Source organism: Schistocerca cancellata, chromosome 10 (genome assembly GCF_023864275.1).
Source record: "Schistocerca cancellata isolate TAMUIC-IGC-003103 chromosome 10, iqSchCanc2.1, whole genome shotgun sequence".
Taxonomy (NCBI): Eukaryota; Metazoa; Arthropoda; class Insecta; order Orthoptera; family Acrididae; genus Schistocerca; species Schistocerca cancellata.
In genome coordinates this window covers 75,079,973-75,100,286 of record NC_064635.1, presented here as the reverse complement: position 1 = coordinate 75,100,286, position 20,314 = coordinate 75,079,973, and the positions used below count along the sequence as shown (strand labels likewise).

The 20,314-nt window shown below is 45.8% G+C and overlaps 1 long non-coding RNA gene across 1 annotated transcript in view; it reads left to right on the top strand.

The window, feature by feature from the left end:
* Window positions 1–581: 581 nt before the first annotated feature.
* The window catches only part of LOC126106313 (uncharacterized), a 38,032-nt gene continuing 18,299 nt past the window's right edge, over window positions 582–20,314 (top strand). The window contains exons 1-2 of the long non-coding RNA XR_007523329.1: window positions 582–652; window positions 5,423–5,524. This is a non-coding gene — a long non-coding RNA (uncharacterized LOC126106313). The remainder of the gene's footprint in view (window positions 653–5,422; window positions 5,525–20,314) is intronic.

The window sequence follows — 20,314 nt, the reverse complement described above, 5'->3', positions numbered from 1 at the left end:
TAAATATCCTACTGACTTTCTAAACCCTCTGCAAATCCGAATTGTGACAATGAAAATGTATTATCTGATGTAGGTGGTTAAGAAAATGATGTATATTAGCATTCCTAAAATTTTCAAGAATGATGGCAACAGTGAAACTGAACAGAAATTTAATGGTATTCCTTCATTTATTTTCTTTTGCAAAGGGCTATCTTTGGAATAATTGAACCGCTCCGTAAATATACGACTGATAAGTGCTTGATTACAAAAAAAGTTAATATGTTACTAAAATCAGAAGAATACTGTTTAATTAAGTTCGTTAACATTGCTATGTGTTTGAGCGTATCTGTAGGTATACAAAAACACTCCTAATACAGCTTGACAGGGAGAGTTAAGTTTTAAGCTTCTTTTGAAAGTCCCTAGCAGTGACTAACATGAGGCACACACAAAAATTGGTAGCATCGCTAGTCTGCTTCGCAAATGAAGTAGGAAATTTGCTTCCGCAGGAGAAAGAGGTGGTCCATCCGCCTGGGAGGCATTCATCGGACGGCGGCCGAGACTACGGCCTGGATCGTGGAATCTATTTCGGCCGCAGTGCACCCAGAGTACGACGCGTGGTATGCCAGTTACAACGTCGCTGTTTTACTCCTGCCCACGGAAGCTCCTCTAAACCGTGAGTGTCACACAACAGTATTAACGTAGCGTTCGTGCTTCAAAGAGAAAGACATAGTGAGAGAGAGAGACGCACAGAAAGATAGATAGAAAGAGAGATAGACAGGGAGGGAGAGGGAAAGAGAGAAACAGAGAGAGAGGGTAGGAGAGAGAGAGAGAGAGAGAAAGAGAGAGAGAGGGTGGGAGAGAGGGGTGCGAGAGAGAGAGAGAGAGAGAGAGAGAGAGAGAGAGAGAGAGAGAGAGAGAAATGGAGAGAGAGAGATGGACAGAGGGAAAGAGGGAGAAAGAGAGAGCGAGAGAGTGTGTGTGAGAGAGAAAGAGAGAGGGAAAGATGGGTGTGAGAGAGACAGAGACAGAGACAGAGACAGAGACAGAGAGAGAGAGAGAGAGAGAGAGAGAGAGAGAGAGAGAGATGGATACTGCTGAGAGAAAGAGAACTCGAGAGAGAGTTCAAATGGTTCAAATGGCTCTGAGCACTATGGGACATAACATCTGAGGTCATCAGTCCCCTAGAACTTAGAACTACTTAAACCTAACTAACCTAAGGACATCACACACATCCATGGCCGAGGCAGGATTCGAACCTGCGACCGTAGCAGCTTCGCGGTTCCGGACTGAAGGGCCTAGAACCGCTCGGCTCCGAGAGAGAGCGTGGAGAATGAGTGACAGTCACATGATTGCAGTTATGGAAAGTGATGTATGCTGTCTGAGATTCATAGTTTGCTTTTAATATACACCATAGTTGCTTTTCTTTCTGTTCTCGGTTAATTTAATACATTGTATGCCGTTTTTTACTTACGTTACCTGGTTGACTGAAGATACCAGGTGACTTACACCATGTGATCCGGGCACCTGGCTGAAAATGACTTACAAGATAGTGGCGCCCTCCATCGGTAATGCTGGATTTCAATATGGTGTTGATCCGCCCTTAGCCTTGATGATAGCTTCCACTCTCGCAGGTATACATTCAATCAGGTGCTGGAAGATTTCTAGGGAAATGGCAGCCCATTCTTCAGGGCTTGCTGCGCTGATAAGGGTATCGATGTTCGTCGGTGAGGCCTGGCATGAACTCGGCGTTCCATAACATCCCAAAGGTGTTCTATAGGATTCAGACCTTGTGCATCCCAGTCCATTACAGGGATGTTATTGCCGTGTAACCACTCTGCCACAGGCCGTGCATTACGAATAGTTGCTCGATCGTGTTGGAAGATGTAATTGCCATCCCCGAACTGATCTTCAACAGTGGGAAGCAATAATGTGTATAAAACATCAATGTAGGTCTGTGCTGTGATGGTGCCACGCAAAACAACAAGGGGTGCAAGCCTCGTCCATGAAAAACACGACCACACCATAACACAATCCCCTCCGAATTTTACTGTTGGCACTACACACGCTGGCAGATGACGTTCACGGGGCATCCGCTATAACCACTCCCTGCCATAGGATCGCCACATTGTGTACCGTGATTCGTCACTCCATACAACGTTAACGTTTTTCCAGTGTTCAATCGTCCGACGTTTACACTCCTTACACCAAGCCAGGCGTCGTTTGGCATTTACCGGCGTGATGTGTGGCTTATGAGCAGCCCTTTTTGCCATTACTTGTCTGCTTTTGATGTCCTCCTTGCACCGTCCGTCACTCGTTATTTTACTGCCTAGGTAGCAGAAATCCTTAACTTCATCTCCTACTTCGTGACCATCGATCCTGATGGTAAGTTTCTTGCTCTTCTCATTTCTACTACTTGTCGTTACCTTCGTCTTTCTCCGATTTACTCTCAATCCATAATCTGTACTCATTAGACTGTTCATTCCGTTCAGCAGATTATGTAATTCTTCGCTTTCACTCAGGATGGCAATGTCTTCAGCGAATCGTAGCATTGATATCCTTTCACCTTGAATTTTAATTCCACTCCTGAACCTTTATTTTATTTCCATCATTGCTTCCTCGATGCACAGATTGAAAAGTAGGGGCGAAAGGCTACATCCTTGTCTTACACCCTTTTTTATACTAGCGTTTCGTTCTTGGTCGTCCACTGTTATTATTCCCTCTCGGCTGTTGTACTTATTGTATATGACCCGTCTCTCCCTATGGCTTACCACTACTTTCTTCAGAGTTTTGAATATCGTGCACCTTTTTACATACGTTCTTTCCAGGTCGACAGATCCTATGAACGTGTCTTTCTTTAGTCATGCTTCCATTACTAACCACAACGTCAGAATTACCTCACTCGTGCCTTTTCCTTTCCTAAAGCCAAACTGATCGTCATCTAGCGCATCCTCAATTTTCTTTTCCATTATTCTGTATATTACTTTCGAAAGCAACTTGGGTGCATGAGCTCTTAAGCTCACTGTCCGATAATTCTCGCACTTGTCAGCTCTTGCCGTTTTCGGAATTGTGTGGATCATGTTTTTCCGAAAGTCAGATGGTAAGTCGCCAGACTAATACATTCTACACACCAACGTGAATAGTCCTTTTGTTGCCACTTCACCCAATTATTTTAGAAATTCTGATGGAATGTTATCTATGCCTTCTGCCTTATTTGATTTTAAGTCCTCCAAAGCTCTTTTGAATTCTGATTCTAATACTGGATCCCCCATACCTTTTAAATCGACTGCTGTTTCTTCTTCTATCACATCAGACAAATTTTCCCCCTCATAGAGGCTTTCAATGTATTCTTTTCACCTATCCGCTCTCTCTTCTGCATTTAACAGTGGAATTCCCGTTCCACTCTTAATAATATATCACCCTTGCTTTGATGTCACCGAAGGTTGTTTTGACCTTCCTGTATGCTGAATCTGTCCTTCCAACAATCATTTCTTTTTCGATGTCTTCACATTTTTCCTGCAGCAAGTTCGTCTTAGCTTCCCTGCACTTGCTATTTATTTCATTCCTCGGCGACTTGTATTTCTGTATTCCTGAGCTTTCCGCATCATTTTTGTACTTCCTACTTTCATCGAACAATTGAAGTATTTCTTTTGTTACCCACGGTTTCTTCGCGGTTACCTTCTTTGTACCTATGTTTTTATTCCCAACTTCTGTGATGGCCGTTTTCAGAGATGTCCATTCCTCTTCAACTGTACTGCCTATTGAGCTATTCCTTATTGCTGTATCTATAGTCTTAGAGAACTTCAACCCTATCTCGTCATTCCTTAGTCCTTCCGTATCCCACTTCTTTGCGTATTGATCCTTCCTGACTAATGTCTTAAACTTCAGCCTACTCTTCATCACTACTGTATTGTGATCTGAGACTATATCAATTCCTGGGTGCGCCTTACAATCTGATTTCGTAATCTCTGTCTGACCATGATGTTGTCTAACTGAAATCTTCCCGTATCAACCGGCCTTCTCCAACTGTACCTCCTCCTCTTGTGATTCTTGAACAGAGTATTCGCTATTACTAGCTGAAACTTGTTAAAGAACTCAATTAGTCTTTCTCCTCTTTCATTCCTTGTCTAAGCCTATATTTTTCTGTAACCTTTTGTTCTACTCCTTCCCCTAAAACTGCATTCCAGTCCCCCATGACTATTAGATTTTCATCCCCCTTTACATACTGCACGACGCTTTCAGTATCCTCATACACTTTCTCTATCTCTTCATCTTCAGCTTGCGACGTCGGCATGTATACCTAAACTATCGTTTTCGGTGTTGGTTTGCTGTCGATTCTGATAAGAACAACACTGTCACCGAACTGTTCACAGTACCATACTCTCTGCCCTACCTTCCTATTCATAACGATTCCTACTCCCGTTACACCATTTTCTGCTGTTGTTGATATTACCCTATCACCTGACCAGAAATCCTTGTCTTCTTTGCACTTCACTTCACTGACCCCTACTATATCTAGATTGAGCCTTTGCATTTCCCTTTCCAGATTTTCTAGTTTCCCTACCACGTTCAAGATTCTGACATTCCACGACCTGATTCGTAGAACGTTATCCTTTCGTTGATTATTCAATGGCAACCTCCGCTTTGGCTATGCATACGAGTTGAGAACTGAAAATATAACGAACAAGAAGCACTACCAGTAAGCAAATAAGCATTGGTTTCGGAGTTCTAGATTCATTTGTTCTCGATACAGATATACTAAAAGTGGAATTAAATGGATTATGAAAGTATCCTTTTCACATCATCACTTACTGGTTTTTCGAAATATATCAGCAAACAAGTAGTTACTTTAACGAGACCTAATGTATCGTATTACTAGTGCAAGTACACATATAAAAACAGAAAAGCTTTCAAAATTGTCTTCCTAGAATTATATTATTCACACAAGCACTGTAATTTTCAGTATTTAAAACGGTTGTTGCGTGCACACGACAGAAGTAATGAACAAGAAGCAATCGTAAACAGCAGTCTGCTAATGTTTCGGGCTATTTAAGATGGCAGGAGGTCCCGTCCACTCTGGCTTCAAAACAACGTACAGCAAAAGTCCATAGCGCCATTTGCCTTCATTTTTTTTTTTACCACCGTGGTGTTACTCTATCAGAGAGTCTGCCTGCAACATTTATCGTCTCTGGGTCGGGAGCTGCGCTCTGTCGCAAATATTATACTGGTGTTGCGCATCTTATGTCGTCTCAGTTAGTCACAGAAATCGCCTCAGCTCGCGTCATTCATACCACAGAAAAAAAAGTTATTTTGTGTGCTGACATACATTCGTACCCATTCCCCTTTCTTTGCCAGTTGGTATTTCATTCAATGTCTTTAATTAAACATTCTTTTCCACATTTAGAGAATCCAAATAGAGCATGACTTGTAACTTGTTGTTCTCAAGGTTTCATCAACGTGGTGGCGCTACCTTCTTTTTCGGAAGTCAATGACACCTTCGCTGGACAGACTGCTTTGGTCAGCGGCTGGGGACTGATTGGCAGCAACGGTAAGTGTACTGCCGTAGTCATTTTGAGGCACCTGTCTAAATACAGCAGACTAGAAGGCTGTACCAGTAGGGCAGAGTACATATGAACACACCTGATTTTAATGCTCAATACTTCAGTCTAGAGACTGATTATGAAGGAACTCATACTGGACTCCGCTGTGAACAGATTTCGCCATTTTCTACAGTGTTTGTTGTTGCTGCACATGAGGTTGCTTTCCGTGCAGCATTTGTAAATATTTCTAGTACTATTAGGTTCGTGTATAAGTTCGTAGCATTTTTGTTTTCCATGTTGCGATGTCAGTTGCTATGTGTTTATTTGTTACTTGTTATTTTTTATTTGTAGTTCACCATTGTTATGTGCGTTTACATGTTATTTCCTCATTTGAAGATAGTGTGCGGAGCTGTGAAAACTAGAAAATGCAGTGCCAAGTGGAGAAATCAGAATATTTCCGATTTATTCTTCTGTTTCAATTCAGCAGAGGGGTGACAGCAGCAAATGGGCTAGGAACATTTGCCCCCTTTATGGGGATAATGCCATTGGACAGAGCAACACAATAAAATGATTATTTCGCCTTAAGGAGGATCGTTTTGACATTAGTGACTCTCCACGTTCAGCAAGACCTTCGGGGTATAGCATAAACGCACCAATCCACGTCAGTGTACTCGAGAAATGGCAAATGTGACAAACTGCGCTCATTCCAGCGTCGTGCGACATCTGCATTCGATGGGAAATGTTCAGAAATCGGGTGTATGGTCACCGCTTGTTCGAAGCCAAAATCACAAAAATAAGGAGGTGAGCATATATGCAACTCTGCCTGTTCGTCATCTGTTGGCTCGTTAACTACACCAACTATCCCTGTCCTCTACCATCACTTTTGACGAGAAATGGTGCCTTTATGGCAACATAAGGAAAAGAACCTTTATAGCCCGCCAGGGTAGTCGGGAGCCCTAATGCGCTGCTCCCTGGACTCAGGTAGACGCGCCGACCCCGGGTCGAATGCGCCCGGCCGCGTAACGACGAGAGCCGGTATGCCAGCCAGCCTGTATGTGGTTTTTAGGCGGTTTTCCACATCCTGGTAGGTGAATACCGGGCTGGTCCCCATGTTCCGCCTCAGTTACACGACTCACAGACCTTTAGACACGTTGGCACTATTTCGTGGGTTACATTAGACGCAGACAGCTGGGGTACACTACTTCCTTACCAGGGGGCTTGGGGTAGCTGCAGGAAGGGCATCTGGTCACACTCTGTCACTAATACCGCCACATCCATAGTAACAAGGCCGACCCCGCGTTGGTGCAGGATAAGGGCCAAAGAAAGAAAGAATGGAAAAGAACCTTTATGGTATCATAAGAGAAAGAAAGGAACGATTGAGCCCAAACAAAGCAGAAACTGTCCATACAAACACCTGCGCTGATCCACAAAAGGTAATGTTATGCCTCTAGTGGAACAGCAGCAGTGTGGCGTACTACTGATTGCTTACCCAAGGTGTAATCATCAATGCTGATATTTATGATCAATCACTCAGATCTCTTGCAGAGCAATCCAAGGCAATGACCAGGAAGACTGCGTGAAGTCACGCTAAAACATCATACGGGCGTTGGCTTGGGGAGTGATTGCACACTCACTTTATTCATCTGCTCTGACGCACTCAGATTTTCACCTTTCCCGCTCTGTACAGAACAACCTTCAAGGAAGTACCTTTCCGGATGAAAACGCGCTCCCAACATAGGTCGACATGTTCTTCACCTCACAACCACGTGATTTCTACAATAGCGTAATCGAAATGTTACTCCAACGTTGGCAGGCTGTTGTAAATAGTAAGGAGAATATATTACTGAAGACTAAAGTCTCTGTTATGTGTTTTTGTTGTGTTTTCTCAACTTATCAAAAACGCTACAAATTTATGCAGCAACCAAATATATATGTAAGCGATGTGTAATGTATTAAAGCTATTTGTAATATATAATTAATTCTTCAGTTATAGAATTTCGTGGCAAATAAAATTCTTAAATTTTGTGAAACTACTTACATAACGTGTGGGCGATTAAATCATATTTCTTCGGTAATGTACTACCTTGTATGTGGGAAGAGAAGAAGGACTGTTACCAGGGAACATGTGATGTTTACAAATTAATGAATTAATATTTTACCTGTCTTTGAAATGAAAATTTGTGTTACTTTTCAACATGATCAGTTTCAAATTATATTGTGGTCTTGATAATGCTTCTGCTCAGTTAAGTTCTTTCACGAGTGTCAGTCTTGAAATTTTGGCAAGAGTGCGTCTGTGAAGTTTGGAAGGTAGGAGACGAGATTTGGCGATAGTAAGGCTGTGAGCACAGGGTGTGAGTCGTGCTTGGGTAGCTGGGTCGGTAGACTTCTTGCCTCAGAAAGACAAAGGTCCCAACTCGAGTCTCAGTCCGGCACACAGTTTTAATCTGCCTCTATGTTTCATATGAGTACACACTTCACTGCAGAGTGACAATTTTGCTCTGGTACTAAATACAGCATTGACAAGCTTTTGTATGTCGAAACGCTTTCAAAATTTCGGTAGAATATTTGTTAATAGGTACATGACAATGTTGTACTTTTTTCACACTTACAAACACCTTTATTTTGCGGGGCAAATTTTGTAATTTCAATGAAAACTGCAGCAAATACAAAGCGAATGCCATTATTTAAAAATGGAGTAGGAAGATATATTAAACTTTTATATCAGGGCTGCCTAGAGCCGAAAGTCCGAAAATTGTTCCACTCTCCCCTACAAAAGTAATTGTGTTTTCTATCGTTTGGAAGCTTTTGTGTTCCATGCCAGAGTGAAATTTTTGTTGTGTACTTGTGTATACTGCAAAGCATGACACTGTTGCGCATGTCTGATTGACTTTCATGACGAAATATGGCTGACAAATGTCATATCTACAGTGATGATCGTCTGCACGTTAGTAACAACATTCATGTATCGATTAGCAGCGTCACCCAAGGCGGAGTGCCCTAAAGTTCACTTTTTGTGGAGTTAGTAGTTATTTGATGTTCTGTAACTAGTGTATAGAAGTACTGTCGGTTTCGCCCGCATGTATCGGGTGAACGTTAATAAAACCGACAAACTGCAGGAACGGTTGGAGGAAAAAAGGTTCTATGAACATGTGTCCGGAAACAGACGTTATGCATGCAACGACAGAAAATCGTCCGGGGACACAGTACAGAGCTGCATCGCGTCCACGTCACGACAGTGAGGTGGGCTATGCGAGAAACGTTCAATGAATTCGAAAGTAAAGTTCTATGTACTGACTTGGCAGAAAATCCTAAGAAATTTTGGTCTTATGTCAAAGCGGTAGGTGGATCAAAACAAAATGTCCAGACACTCTGTGACCAAAATGGTACTGAAACAGCGGATGGCAGACTATAGGCCGAAATACTAAATGTCTTTTTCCAAAGCTGTTCCACAGAGGACGACTGCACTGTGGTTCCTTCTCTAGATTGTCGCACAGATGACAAAATGGTAGATATCGAAATAGACGACAGAGGGATAGAGAAACAATTACAATCGCTCAAAAGAGGAAAGGCCGCTGGGCCTGATGAGATACAGTTCGATTTTACACAGAGTACGCGAAGGAACTTGACCCCCCTTCTTGCAGCGGTGTACCGTAGGTCTCTAGAAGAGCGTAGCGTTCCAAAAGAATGGAAAAGGGCACAGGTCATTCCCAGTTTTCAAGAAGGGACGTCGAACAGATGTGCAGAACTATAGACCTACATCTCTAACGTCGATCAGTTGTAGAATTTTGGACCACGTATTATGTTCGAGTATAATGACTTTTCTGGAGACTATAAATCTACTCTGTAGGAATCAGCATGGGTTTCGAAAAAGACGATCGTGTGAAACCCAGCTCGCGCTGTTCGTCCATGAGACTCAGAGGGCCATAGACACGTGTTACCAGGTATATGCCGTGTTTCTTGACTTCCGCAGGGCGTTTGATACAGTTCCCCACAGTAGTTTAATGAACAAAGTAAGAGCATATGGACTATCAGACCAATTGTATGATTGGATTGAAGAGTTCCTAGATAACAAGTCGCAGCATGTCATTCTCAATGGAGAGAAGTCTTCCGAAGTAAGAGCGATTTCAGGTGTGCCGCAGCGGAGCGTCGTAGGACCGTTGCTATTCACAATATATACAGGGTGAGCCACCTAACATTACAGCTGGATATATTTCGTAAACCACATGAAATACTGACGAATCTATTCCACAGACCGAACGTGAGGAGAGGGGCTAGTGTAATTGGTTAATACAAACCATAAAAAAAATGCACGGAAGTATGTTTTTTAACACAAACCAACGTTTTTTTTAAAATGGAACCCCGTTAGTTTTGTTAGCACATCTGAACATATAAACAAATACGTAATCAGTGCCGTTTGTTGCATTGTAAAATGTTAATTACATCCGGAGATATTGTAACCTAAAGTTGATGCTTGAGTACCACTCCTACGCTGTTCGATCGTGTGTATCGGAGAGCACCGAATTACGTAGGGATCCAAAGGGAACGGTGATGGACCTTAGGTACAGAAGAGACTGGAACAGCACATTACGTCCACATGCTAACACCTTTTTATTGGTCTTTTTCACTGACGCACATGTACATTACCATGAGGGGTGAGGTACACGTACACACGTGGTTTCCGTTTTCAATTACGTAGTGGAATAGAGTGTATCCCGACATGTCAGGCCAATAGATGTTCAATGTGGTGGCCATCATTTGCTGCACACAATTGCAATCTCTGGCGTAATGAATGTCGTACACGCCGCAGTACATCTGGTGTAATGTCGCCGCAGGCTGCCACAATACGTTGTTTCATATCCTCTGGGGTTGTAGGCTCATCACGGTACACATTCTCCTTTAACGTACCCGACAGGAAGAAGTCCAGAGGTGTAAGATCAGGAGAACGGGCTGGCCAATTTATGCGTCCTCCACGTCCTATGAAACGCCCGTCGAACATCCTGTCAAGGGTCAGCCTAGTGTTAATTGCGGAATGTGCAAGTGCACCATCATGCTGATACCACATACGTCGACGCGTTTCCAGTGGGACATTTTCGAGCAACGTTGGCAGATCATTCTGTAGAAACGCGATGTATGTTGCAGCTGTTTTGGCCCCTGCAATGAAGTGAGGACCAATTAGGTGGTCGCCAATGATTCCGCACCATACATTTACATTCCACGGTCGCTGTCGCTCTACCTGTCTGAGCCAGCGAGGATTGTCCACGGACCAGTAATGCATGTTCCGTAGATTCACTGCCCCGTGGTTTGTGAAACCCGCTTCATCGGTTAACAGGTGGAACTGCAACGCATTCTCTGTTAATGCCCATTGACAGAATTGCACTCGATGATTAAAGTCATCACCACGTAATTGCTGACGTAGCGACACATGAAACGGGTGAAAGCGGTGACGATTCAGTATGCGCATGACACTACTTTGACTCAGTCCACCGGCTCTCGGAATGTCCCGTGTACTCATGTGTGGGTTCATGGAAACAGCAGCTAACACACCAGCTGCACCCGATTCTCCTGTGACGGACTTGTTACGGACCCGTTTGCGTGCTACGACCATACCTGTTGCATACAGTTGGCGGTAGATGTTTTGCAATGTGCGGCACGTTGGATGCTGTCTGTCCGGGTACCGTTCTGCATACACCCTGCAGGCTTCAGCTGCATTTCGTCGACACTCGCCATAGATGAGTATCATCTTCGCCTTTTCAGAGTTCGAATACATCATGGTCACAGTTCCTACAACACTACACTATCACAGACGTCTGGTAACACGGTGTACTACAGTTGGTCTGCGTGCGGAGACGAATGCAGAATAACAATAGCAGCAAGCGCTACATGCGGACACTGCGACAGCTAGACCAAACCACAACAGTGCACTACAGCCACACTCGTAAACACGGTCGTCATCGTAAACATGTCCCTGCAGATGCTGCTCGCCGACCGTGGCCCGCGTTTGTTACAACACGCAACTGAACGTCGGAGGTTTCAAGCGTCAACTTTAGGTTACAATATCTCCGGATGTAACTAACATTTTACAATGCAACAAACGGCACTGATTACGTATTTGTTTATATGTTCAGATGTGCTAACAAAACTAACGTGGTTCCATTTAAAAAAACGTAGGATTGTGTTAAAAAACATACTTCCGTGCATTTTTGTATGGTTTGTATTAAACAAATACACTAGCCCCTCTCCACACGTTCGGTCTGTGGAATCGGTTCGTCAGTATTTGATGTGGTTTACGAAATATATCCAGCGGTAACGTTAGGTGACTCACCCGGTATAAATGACCTTGTGGATAACATCGGAAGTTCACTGAAGCTTTTTGCGGATGATGCTGTAGTATATCGAGAGGTTGTAACAATAGAAAATTGTATTGAAATGCAGGAGGATCTGCAACGAATTGATGCATGGTGCAGGGAATGGCAATTGAATCTCGATGTAGACAAGTGTAATGTGCTGCGAATACATAGAAAGAAAGATCCTTTATCATTTAGCTACAATATAGCAGGTCAGCAACTGGAAGCAGTTAATTCCATAAATTATCTGGGAGTAGATATTAGGAGTGATCTAAAATGGAATGACCATATAAAATTAATCGTCGGTAAAGCAGATGCCAGACTGAGATTCATTGGAGCAATCCCAAGGAAAAGCAGTCCGAAAACAAAGGAAGTACGTTACAGTACACTTGTTCGCCCACTGCTTGAATACTGCTCACCGGTGTGGGATCCGTACCAGATAGAGTTGACAGAAGAGAGAGAGAATATCCAACGTAGAGCAGCACGCTTCGTTACAGGATCATTTAGTAATCGCGAAAGCGTTACGGAGACGATAGACAGACTCCACTGGAAGACTCTGCAAGAGAGACACTTAGTAGCTCGGTACGGGCTTTTGTTGAAGTTTCAAGAACATACCGTCACCGAGGAGTCAAGCAGTATAATGCTCCCTCCTACGTATATCTCGCGAAGAGATCATGAGGATAAAGTCAGAGAGATTAGAGCCCACACAGAGGCATACCGACAACCCTCCTTTCCACGAACAACACGTGACTGGAATAGAAGGGAGAATCAACAGAGGTACTCAAGGGATTTTCCGCCACACACCGTCAGAACACATTGACACCGGTGTGTCAGACCCACCATACTTGCTCCGGACACTGCGAGAGGGCTGTACAAGCAATGATCACACGCACGGCAAAGCGGACACACCAGGAACCGCGGTGTTGGCCGTCGAATGGCGCTAGCTGCGCAGCATTTGTGCACCGCCGCCGTCAGTGTCAGCCAGTTTGCTGTGGCATACGGAGCTCCATCGCAGTCTTTAACACTGGTAGCATGCCGCGACAGCGTGGACGTGAATCGTATGTGCAGTTGACGGACTTTGAGCGAGGGCGTATAGTGGGCATGCGGGAGGCCGGGTGGACGTACCGCCGAATTGCTCAACACGTGGGGCGTGAGGTCTCCACAGTATATCGATGTTGTCGCCAGTGGTCGGCGGAAGGTGCACGTGCCCGTCGACCTGGGACCGGACCGCAGCGATGCACGGATGCACGCCAAGACCGTAGGATCCTATGCAGTGCCGTAGGGGACCGCACCGCCACTTCCCAGCAAATTAGGGACACTGTTGCTCCTGGGGTATCGGCGAGGACCATTCGCAACCGTCTCCATGAAGCTGGGCTACGGTCCCGCACACCGTTAGGCCGTCTTCCGCTCACGCCCCAACGTCGTGCAGCCCGCCTCCAGTGGTGTCGCGAAAGGCGTGAATGGAGGGACGAATGGAGACGTGTCGTCTTCAGCGATGAGAGTCGCTTCTGCCTTGGTGCCAATGATGGTCGTATGCGTGTTTGGCGCCGTGCAGGTGAGCGCCACAATCAGGACTGCATACGACCGAGGCACACAGGGCCAACACCCGGCATCATGGTGTGGGGAGCGATCTCCTACACTGGCCGTACACCACTGGTGATCGTCGAGGGGACACTGAATAGTGCACGGTACATCCAAACCGTCATCGAACCCATCGTTCTACCATTCCTAGACCGGCAAGGGAACTTACTGTTCCAACAGGACAATGCACGTCCGCATGTATCCCGTGCCACCCAACGTACTCTAGAAGGTGTAAGTCTACTACCCTGGCCAGCAAAATCTCCGGATCTGTCCCCCATTGAGCATGTCTGTGACTGGATGAAGCGTCGTCTCACGCGGTCTGCACGTCCAGCACGAACGCTGGTCCAACTGAGGCGCCAGGTGGAAATGGCATGGCAAGCCGTTCCACAGGACTACATCCAGCATCTATACGATCGTCTCCATGGGAGAATAGCAGCCTGCATTGCTGCGAAAGGTGGATATACACTGTACTAGTGCCGACATTGTGCATGCTCTGTTGCCTGTGTCTATGTGTCTGTGGTTCTGTCAGTGTGATCATGTGATGTATCTGACCCCAGGAATGTGTCAATAAAGTTTCCCCTTCCTGGGACAATGAATTCACGGTGTTCTTATTTCAATTTCCAGGAGTGTAGATGTAGATGTTCAAAGTGGCCTCCATGGGATCACAAGTGACAAGGACAGTGGCGGTCGTAATGTGGGATACATATAATCATACTTTGGCTTATTCCACGCTAGCGAGCCACTTGCCTGCAGGTTGCACTAGGGCTCGTCTCAATATTCTGCAGAACCCGGTGCTCCAGATACGGTTCTAGGGGCTTCAGTCTGGAACCGGGCGACCGCTACGGTCGCAGGTTCGAATCCTGCCTCGGGCATGGATGCGTGTGATGTTCTTAGGTTAGTTAGGTTTAAATAGTTCTAAGTCTACAGGACTGATGACTTCAGATGTTAAGTCCCATAGTGATTAGAGCCATTTGAACCATTTGGACCAGACATGGTGTACGCACAGTCCGCCTCCACCCTGCAGTTACTGCGCCAATCATCTGACATTTGCTGCTCCTCCGGCAGTTCTCTACTTACTGCCGGCGCTGTCATCTTTCTATAGATAATACTATCGTTCGCAGAGAGGCTCACTTAGCTGCTGACATTACTCAGCATATCAGGTGTAATCAGGGCGAACATTAATGAAACCGACAAGGTTCAGGGATGGATTCCTGACTGGTAATGGAGAAAAAACGTCCTATGAACATCTGTCGAGAAACGCACCGTTGCCACGGTAGATGGCACTGACGACTTAAAGATCCTCTGACCACGTGCCGTGTCTTCGTTGTGTGCTGCAGGCTGTGTCATTGACGCAGCGTAATGCAAGCAGCAGAATGGTCCGGTATTCATGTCGGGAACAAGCCGAGACTGTGTTTGTGTATGGCCAAGCAGATGGAGACGGTTGAGAGATAGCACGGCTATACGATCACACTTTTTTTCCGTTTCAGTTTACTAATACACAGCGTCACCGATCCAACTGTCTCGGTGGACAAGTGAGAGGAGACTCAAAGCAACGGCTGAATGACAGCTGAGCATAGCAATTTGAAGGTGTGGCGGTGGAACTTTAAGTTCCGTGCCACCCTCCGATGGTGGAAGGACAGAGGAGGGGTGCAGTAATGCGCCAACTCTACAGTCAAGGAAAAAAGTGGCTGGACAAGAACAGGCCACTGCTAGTAAGAAAACGGACCGAAAATCGTGGTCGTATAGGGCCTATCATAGCCCGAATCCGAGTCCTCCAGGATTGTGGGTGTTGTGTCTAGACAAGACAGTCTAGACACAAGACGAGGTAACCGAAATGCACGCGTACACACACACCGGCTGGCGTGAGTTCTGGAACAGGATACGTATTGAATGTTATAAAGAAAAGTACGTAGCTGCGTTAATACTTAACTTTAATTCATACTTGTGGTACATCGCTCCTGACGATACAAATGAGACACTTTAAATATGGTTAATGGCGCCTTGCTAGGTCGTAGCCATGGACTTAGCTGAAGGCTATTCTAACTATCTCTCGGCAAATGAGAGAAAGGCTTCGTCAGTGTAGTCGCTAGCAAAGTCGTCGTACAACTGGGGCGAGTGCTAGTACGTCTCTCAAGACCTGCCGTGTGGTGGCGCTCGGTCTGCAATTACTGACAGTGGCGACACGCGGGTCCGACATGTACTAATGGACCGCGGCCGATTTAAAGCTACCACCTAGCAAGTGTGGTGTCTGGCGCTGACACCACAGTGGGCGGAACGGGGTCTCGGTGGCAACGCCGTGGAACTGTGGTACCGATGGTTTGTAGTGCAACTGCCGTGTCACGGAGGGCATCCACTTTACTGTATAGTTGGCGAGCCTTACGGAGAATGGTCGTCTTGAGAAGGGCCGTATTTGTCTCCTCATAAAGAGTGACAATCCTGGTGAGAGGAGGGGCGTGAAGACTCCACCTGAGAACTTTATTCTGTAGGAGCTGGAGCGTCAGCATCCGGGACTTACTAATCGTGGCCCACGCAGAGGAACCATACGTTAGTGAGGGTAGGATGATGGAGTGATATAGCCGGAGCTTGGTATCGAAATTCAGCTCTCGGCTGGAGAAGAGCGGGCACAAGGCCTTTGCCAACTTTAACCCCTTATGGGCGATGTATTCTGCGTGGCGGTGGAAGAAAAGTTTCTTACTCAAGCAGACCCAGAGATACTTGGTAGCTTGGGCCCACGACCCAGACGCTCCCGATTGAAATGTTGTGGCGGAGTATAGGGCGCCGTTTATTGAAATAAACTGCCGTAGTTTTGGCGGCATTTAGGGCCATCTTATTGGAGTGACACCAGGTGACCGTTGCATCCACTTGCCTTTAGAGGCGAGCAATGAGTTGATGACACCGATGAGACCTATGCCTACTTCGGTGGCCTTGGAATCACATGGAACCCCTGATGTCGCTGCGTCTTCCGGCAGTGAGCATCTTACCGGTCAGCCATCACTCCAGGGTGAATGGCGGACAGTGGTGGGCTCGCGCGTGCCTGGCCGAAAGGCGAAGGTGGGATCTGGCCGCGTGGCAGCTGCCTTACCCCTTTCCAACAGATACGGGGTGCTTCCTAGTGGTGATGACATCGTTTCCGAGCCACCACAGGATGCCTCGCCTGTTGGGCCAGTGGCCGATTCTCCGGCAAGGTCCCGACAGTCACAGAGGGCGGGCCTATTAGTTATAGGGAGCTCCAACGTTAGGCGGGTTATGGAGCCCCTCAGGAAAATAGCGGGTAGGTCGGGGAAGAATGCCAGTGTGCACTCGGTGTGCTTGCCGGGGGGTCTCGTCCGTAATGTGGAGGAGGCCCTTCCGGCAGCTATTGAACGCACTGGGTGTGACCGGCTGCAGATAGTAGCACATGTCGGAACGAATGACGCCTGCCGCTTGGGTTCTGAGGCCATCCTTGGTTCCTTCCGGCGGCTGGCTGATTTGGTGAAGACAACCAGCATCGCACGCGGAGTGCAAGCTGAGCTTAATATCTGCAGCATAGTGCCCAGAGTCGATCGCGGTCCTCTGGTTTGGAGCCGTGTGGAGGGTCTAAACCAGAGGCTCAGACGACTCTGCGACTATAATGGTTGCAAATTCATCGACCTCCGTTATTGGGTGGAGAACTGTAGGGCCCCCCTAGACAGGTCAGGCGTGCACTACACACCGGAAGCAGCTACTAGGGTAGCAGAGTACGTGTGGCGTGCACACGGGGTTTTTTTAGGTTAGAGGGACCCCCCCTTGGGCGAAACGATAAAATACCTGACGGCTTACCAGAGAGGACATTATCATCGTTGATAAAGAACGTCCGTCCTCAGAGACCAAAAACAGGAAAAGTTAACGTAATATTGGTAAACTGCAGGAGTATCCAGGGCAAGGTTCCTGAATTAGTATCTCTTATTGAAGGAAATAGTGCGCATATAGTATTAGGAACGGAAAGTTGGTTAAAACCGGAAGTGAACAGTAACGAAATCCTAGACACAGAATGGAATATATAGCGCAAGGATAGGATAAACGCCAATGGTGGAGGAGTATTTATAGCAGTAAAGAATTCAATAATATCCAGTGAAGTTATTAGCGAATGCGAATGTGAAATAATCTGGGTTAAGCTAAGTATCAAAGGTGGGTCAGATATGATAGTCGGATGCTTCTATAGACCACCTGCATCAGCAACCGTAGTAGTTGAGCGCCTCAGAGAGAACCTGCAGAACGTCGTGAAGAAGTTTCGTGATCATACTATTGTAATAGGGGGAGACTTCAATCTACCAGGTATAGAATGGGATAGTCACACAATCAGAACTGGAGCCAGGGACAGAGACTCTTGTGACATTATCCTGACTGCCTTGTCCGAGAATTACTTCGAGCAGATAGTTAGAGAACCAACTCGTGAAGCTAACGTTTTAGACCTCATAGCAACAAATAGACCGGAACTTTTCGACTCCGTGAATGTAGAAGAGGGTATCAGTGATCATAAGTCAGTGGTTGCGTCAATGACTACAAGTGTAATAAGAAATACCAAGAAAGGAAGGAAAATATATTTGCTTAACAAGAGTGATAGGGCACAAATCGCAGAATATCTGAGTGACCACCATCAAACGTTCATTTCTGAGGAAGAGGATGTGGAACAAAAATGGAAAAAATTCAGAAACATCGTCCAGTACGCCTTAGATAAGTTCGTACCGACTAAGGTCCAAAGCGAGGGGAAAGATCCACCGTGGTATAACAATCATGTACGAAAGGTACTACGGAAACAAAGAAAGCTTCATCATAGGTTTAAGAGTAGTCGAATCATAGCTGATAAGGAAAAGCTGAACGAAGCGAAAAAGAGCGTAAAGAGAGCAATGAGAGAAGCATTCAACGAATTCGAACATAAAACATTGGCAAACAATCTAAACAAGAACCCTAAAAAGTTTTGGTCATATGTAAAATCGGTAAGCGGATCTAAATCCCCTATTCAGTCACTCGTTGACCACGATGGCACCGAAACAGAGGACGACCGAAGAAAGGCAGAAATACTGAATTCAGTGTTCCGAAACTGTTTCACTGCGGAAAATCGTAACACGGTCCCTGACTTCAGCCGTCGCACGGACGCCAAAATGGAAAATATTGAAATAAACGATATCGGAATTGAAAAACAACTGCTATCACTTAGTAGCGGAAAAGCATCCGGACCAGACGAGATACCCTTAAGATTCTACAGTGATTATGCTAAAGAACTTGCCCCCTTTCTATCAGCAATTTATCGTAGATCGCTGGAAGAACGTAAAGTACCTAGCGACTGGAAGAAAGCGCAGGTCGTTCCCATTTTCAAGAAGGGTCATAAATCAGATGCGAATAATTATAGGCCTATTTCGCTTACGTCAATCTGTTGTAGAATAATGGAACATGTTTTGTGTTCTCGTATTATGACGTTCTTAGATAATACAAATCTCCTTCATCATAACCAACATGGATTCCGCAAACAGAGATCATGTGAAACTCAGCTCGCCCTATTTGCCCAAGAAATTCACAGTGCCGTAGACACTGGCGAGCAGATTGATGCCGTATTCCTGGACTTCAGGAAGGCATTTGATACGGTTCCGCACTTACGTTTAGTGAAAAAAATACGAGCTTACGGAATATCGGACCAGGTTTGTGATTGGATTCAGGATTTCCTAGAAGAAAGAACACAACATGTCATTCTTAACGGTTCAAAATCTGCAGATGTAGAGGTAATTTCGGGAGTACCGCAAGGAAGCGTGATAGGACCTTTATTGTTTACAATATACATAAATGACTTAGTTGACAACATCGGTAGCTCCGTGAGGCTATTTGCAGATGACACGGTTGTCTACAAGAAAGTAGCAACATCAGAAGACTCGTACGTACTCCAGGAAGACCTGCAGAGGATTAATGCATGGTGCGACAGCTGGCAGCTTTCCCTAAACGTAGATAAATGTAATATAATGCGCACACATAGGGGCAGAAATCCATTCCAGTACGATTATGCCATAGGTGGTAAATCATTGGAAGCGGTAACGACCGTAAAATGCTTAGGAGTTACTATCCGGAGCGATCTGAAGTGGAATGATCACATAAAACAAATAGTGGGAAAAGCAGGCGCCAGGTTGAGATTCATAGGAAGAATTCTAAGAAAATGTGACTCATCGACGAAAGAAGTAGCTTACAAAACGCTTGTTCGTCCGATTCTTGAGTATTGCTGATCAGTATGGGACCCTTACCAGGTTGGATTAATAGAAGAGATAGACATGATCCAGCGAAAAGCAGCGCGATTCGTCATGGGGACATTTAGTCAGCGCGAGAGCGTTACGGAGATGCTGAACAAGCTCCAGTGGCGGACACTTCAAGAAAGGCGTTACGCAATACGGAGAGGTTTATTATCGAAATTACGAGAGAGCACATTCCGGGAAGAGATGGGCAACATATTACTACCGCCCACATATATCTCGCGTAATGATCACAACGAAAAGATCCGAGAAATTAGAGCAAATACGGAGACTTACAAGCAGTCGTTCTTCCCACGCACAATTCGTGAATGGAACAGGGAAGGGGGGATCAGATAGTGGTACAATAAGTACCCTCCGCCACACACCGTAAGGTGGCTCGCGGAGTATAGATGTAGATGTAGCTGTAGATTGTGGCAGGTCGTATAAAGCGCAGTGTCATCGGTGTATTGCGCCAGATGGCAGTGACGGATGACGGGGATGCCACTGACATAGACATTAAAAAGAAGAGGGGACAGCACAGAGCCCTGAGGGGTACCCATCGATGTGTGGCGTACGCTGGAGCGCTTTCCCCGCCGAGCAACGAGGAAGGTCCTCTGGTGCAGGAAATCATCCACAATCTTAA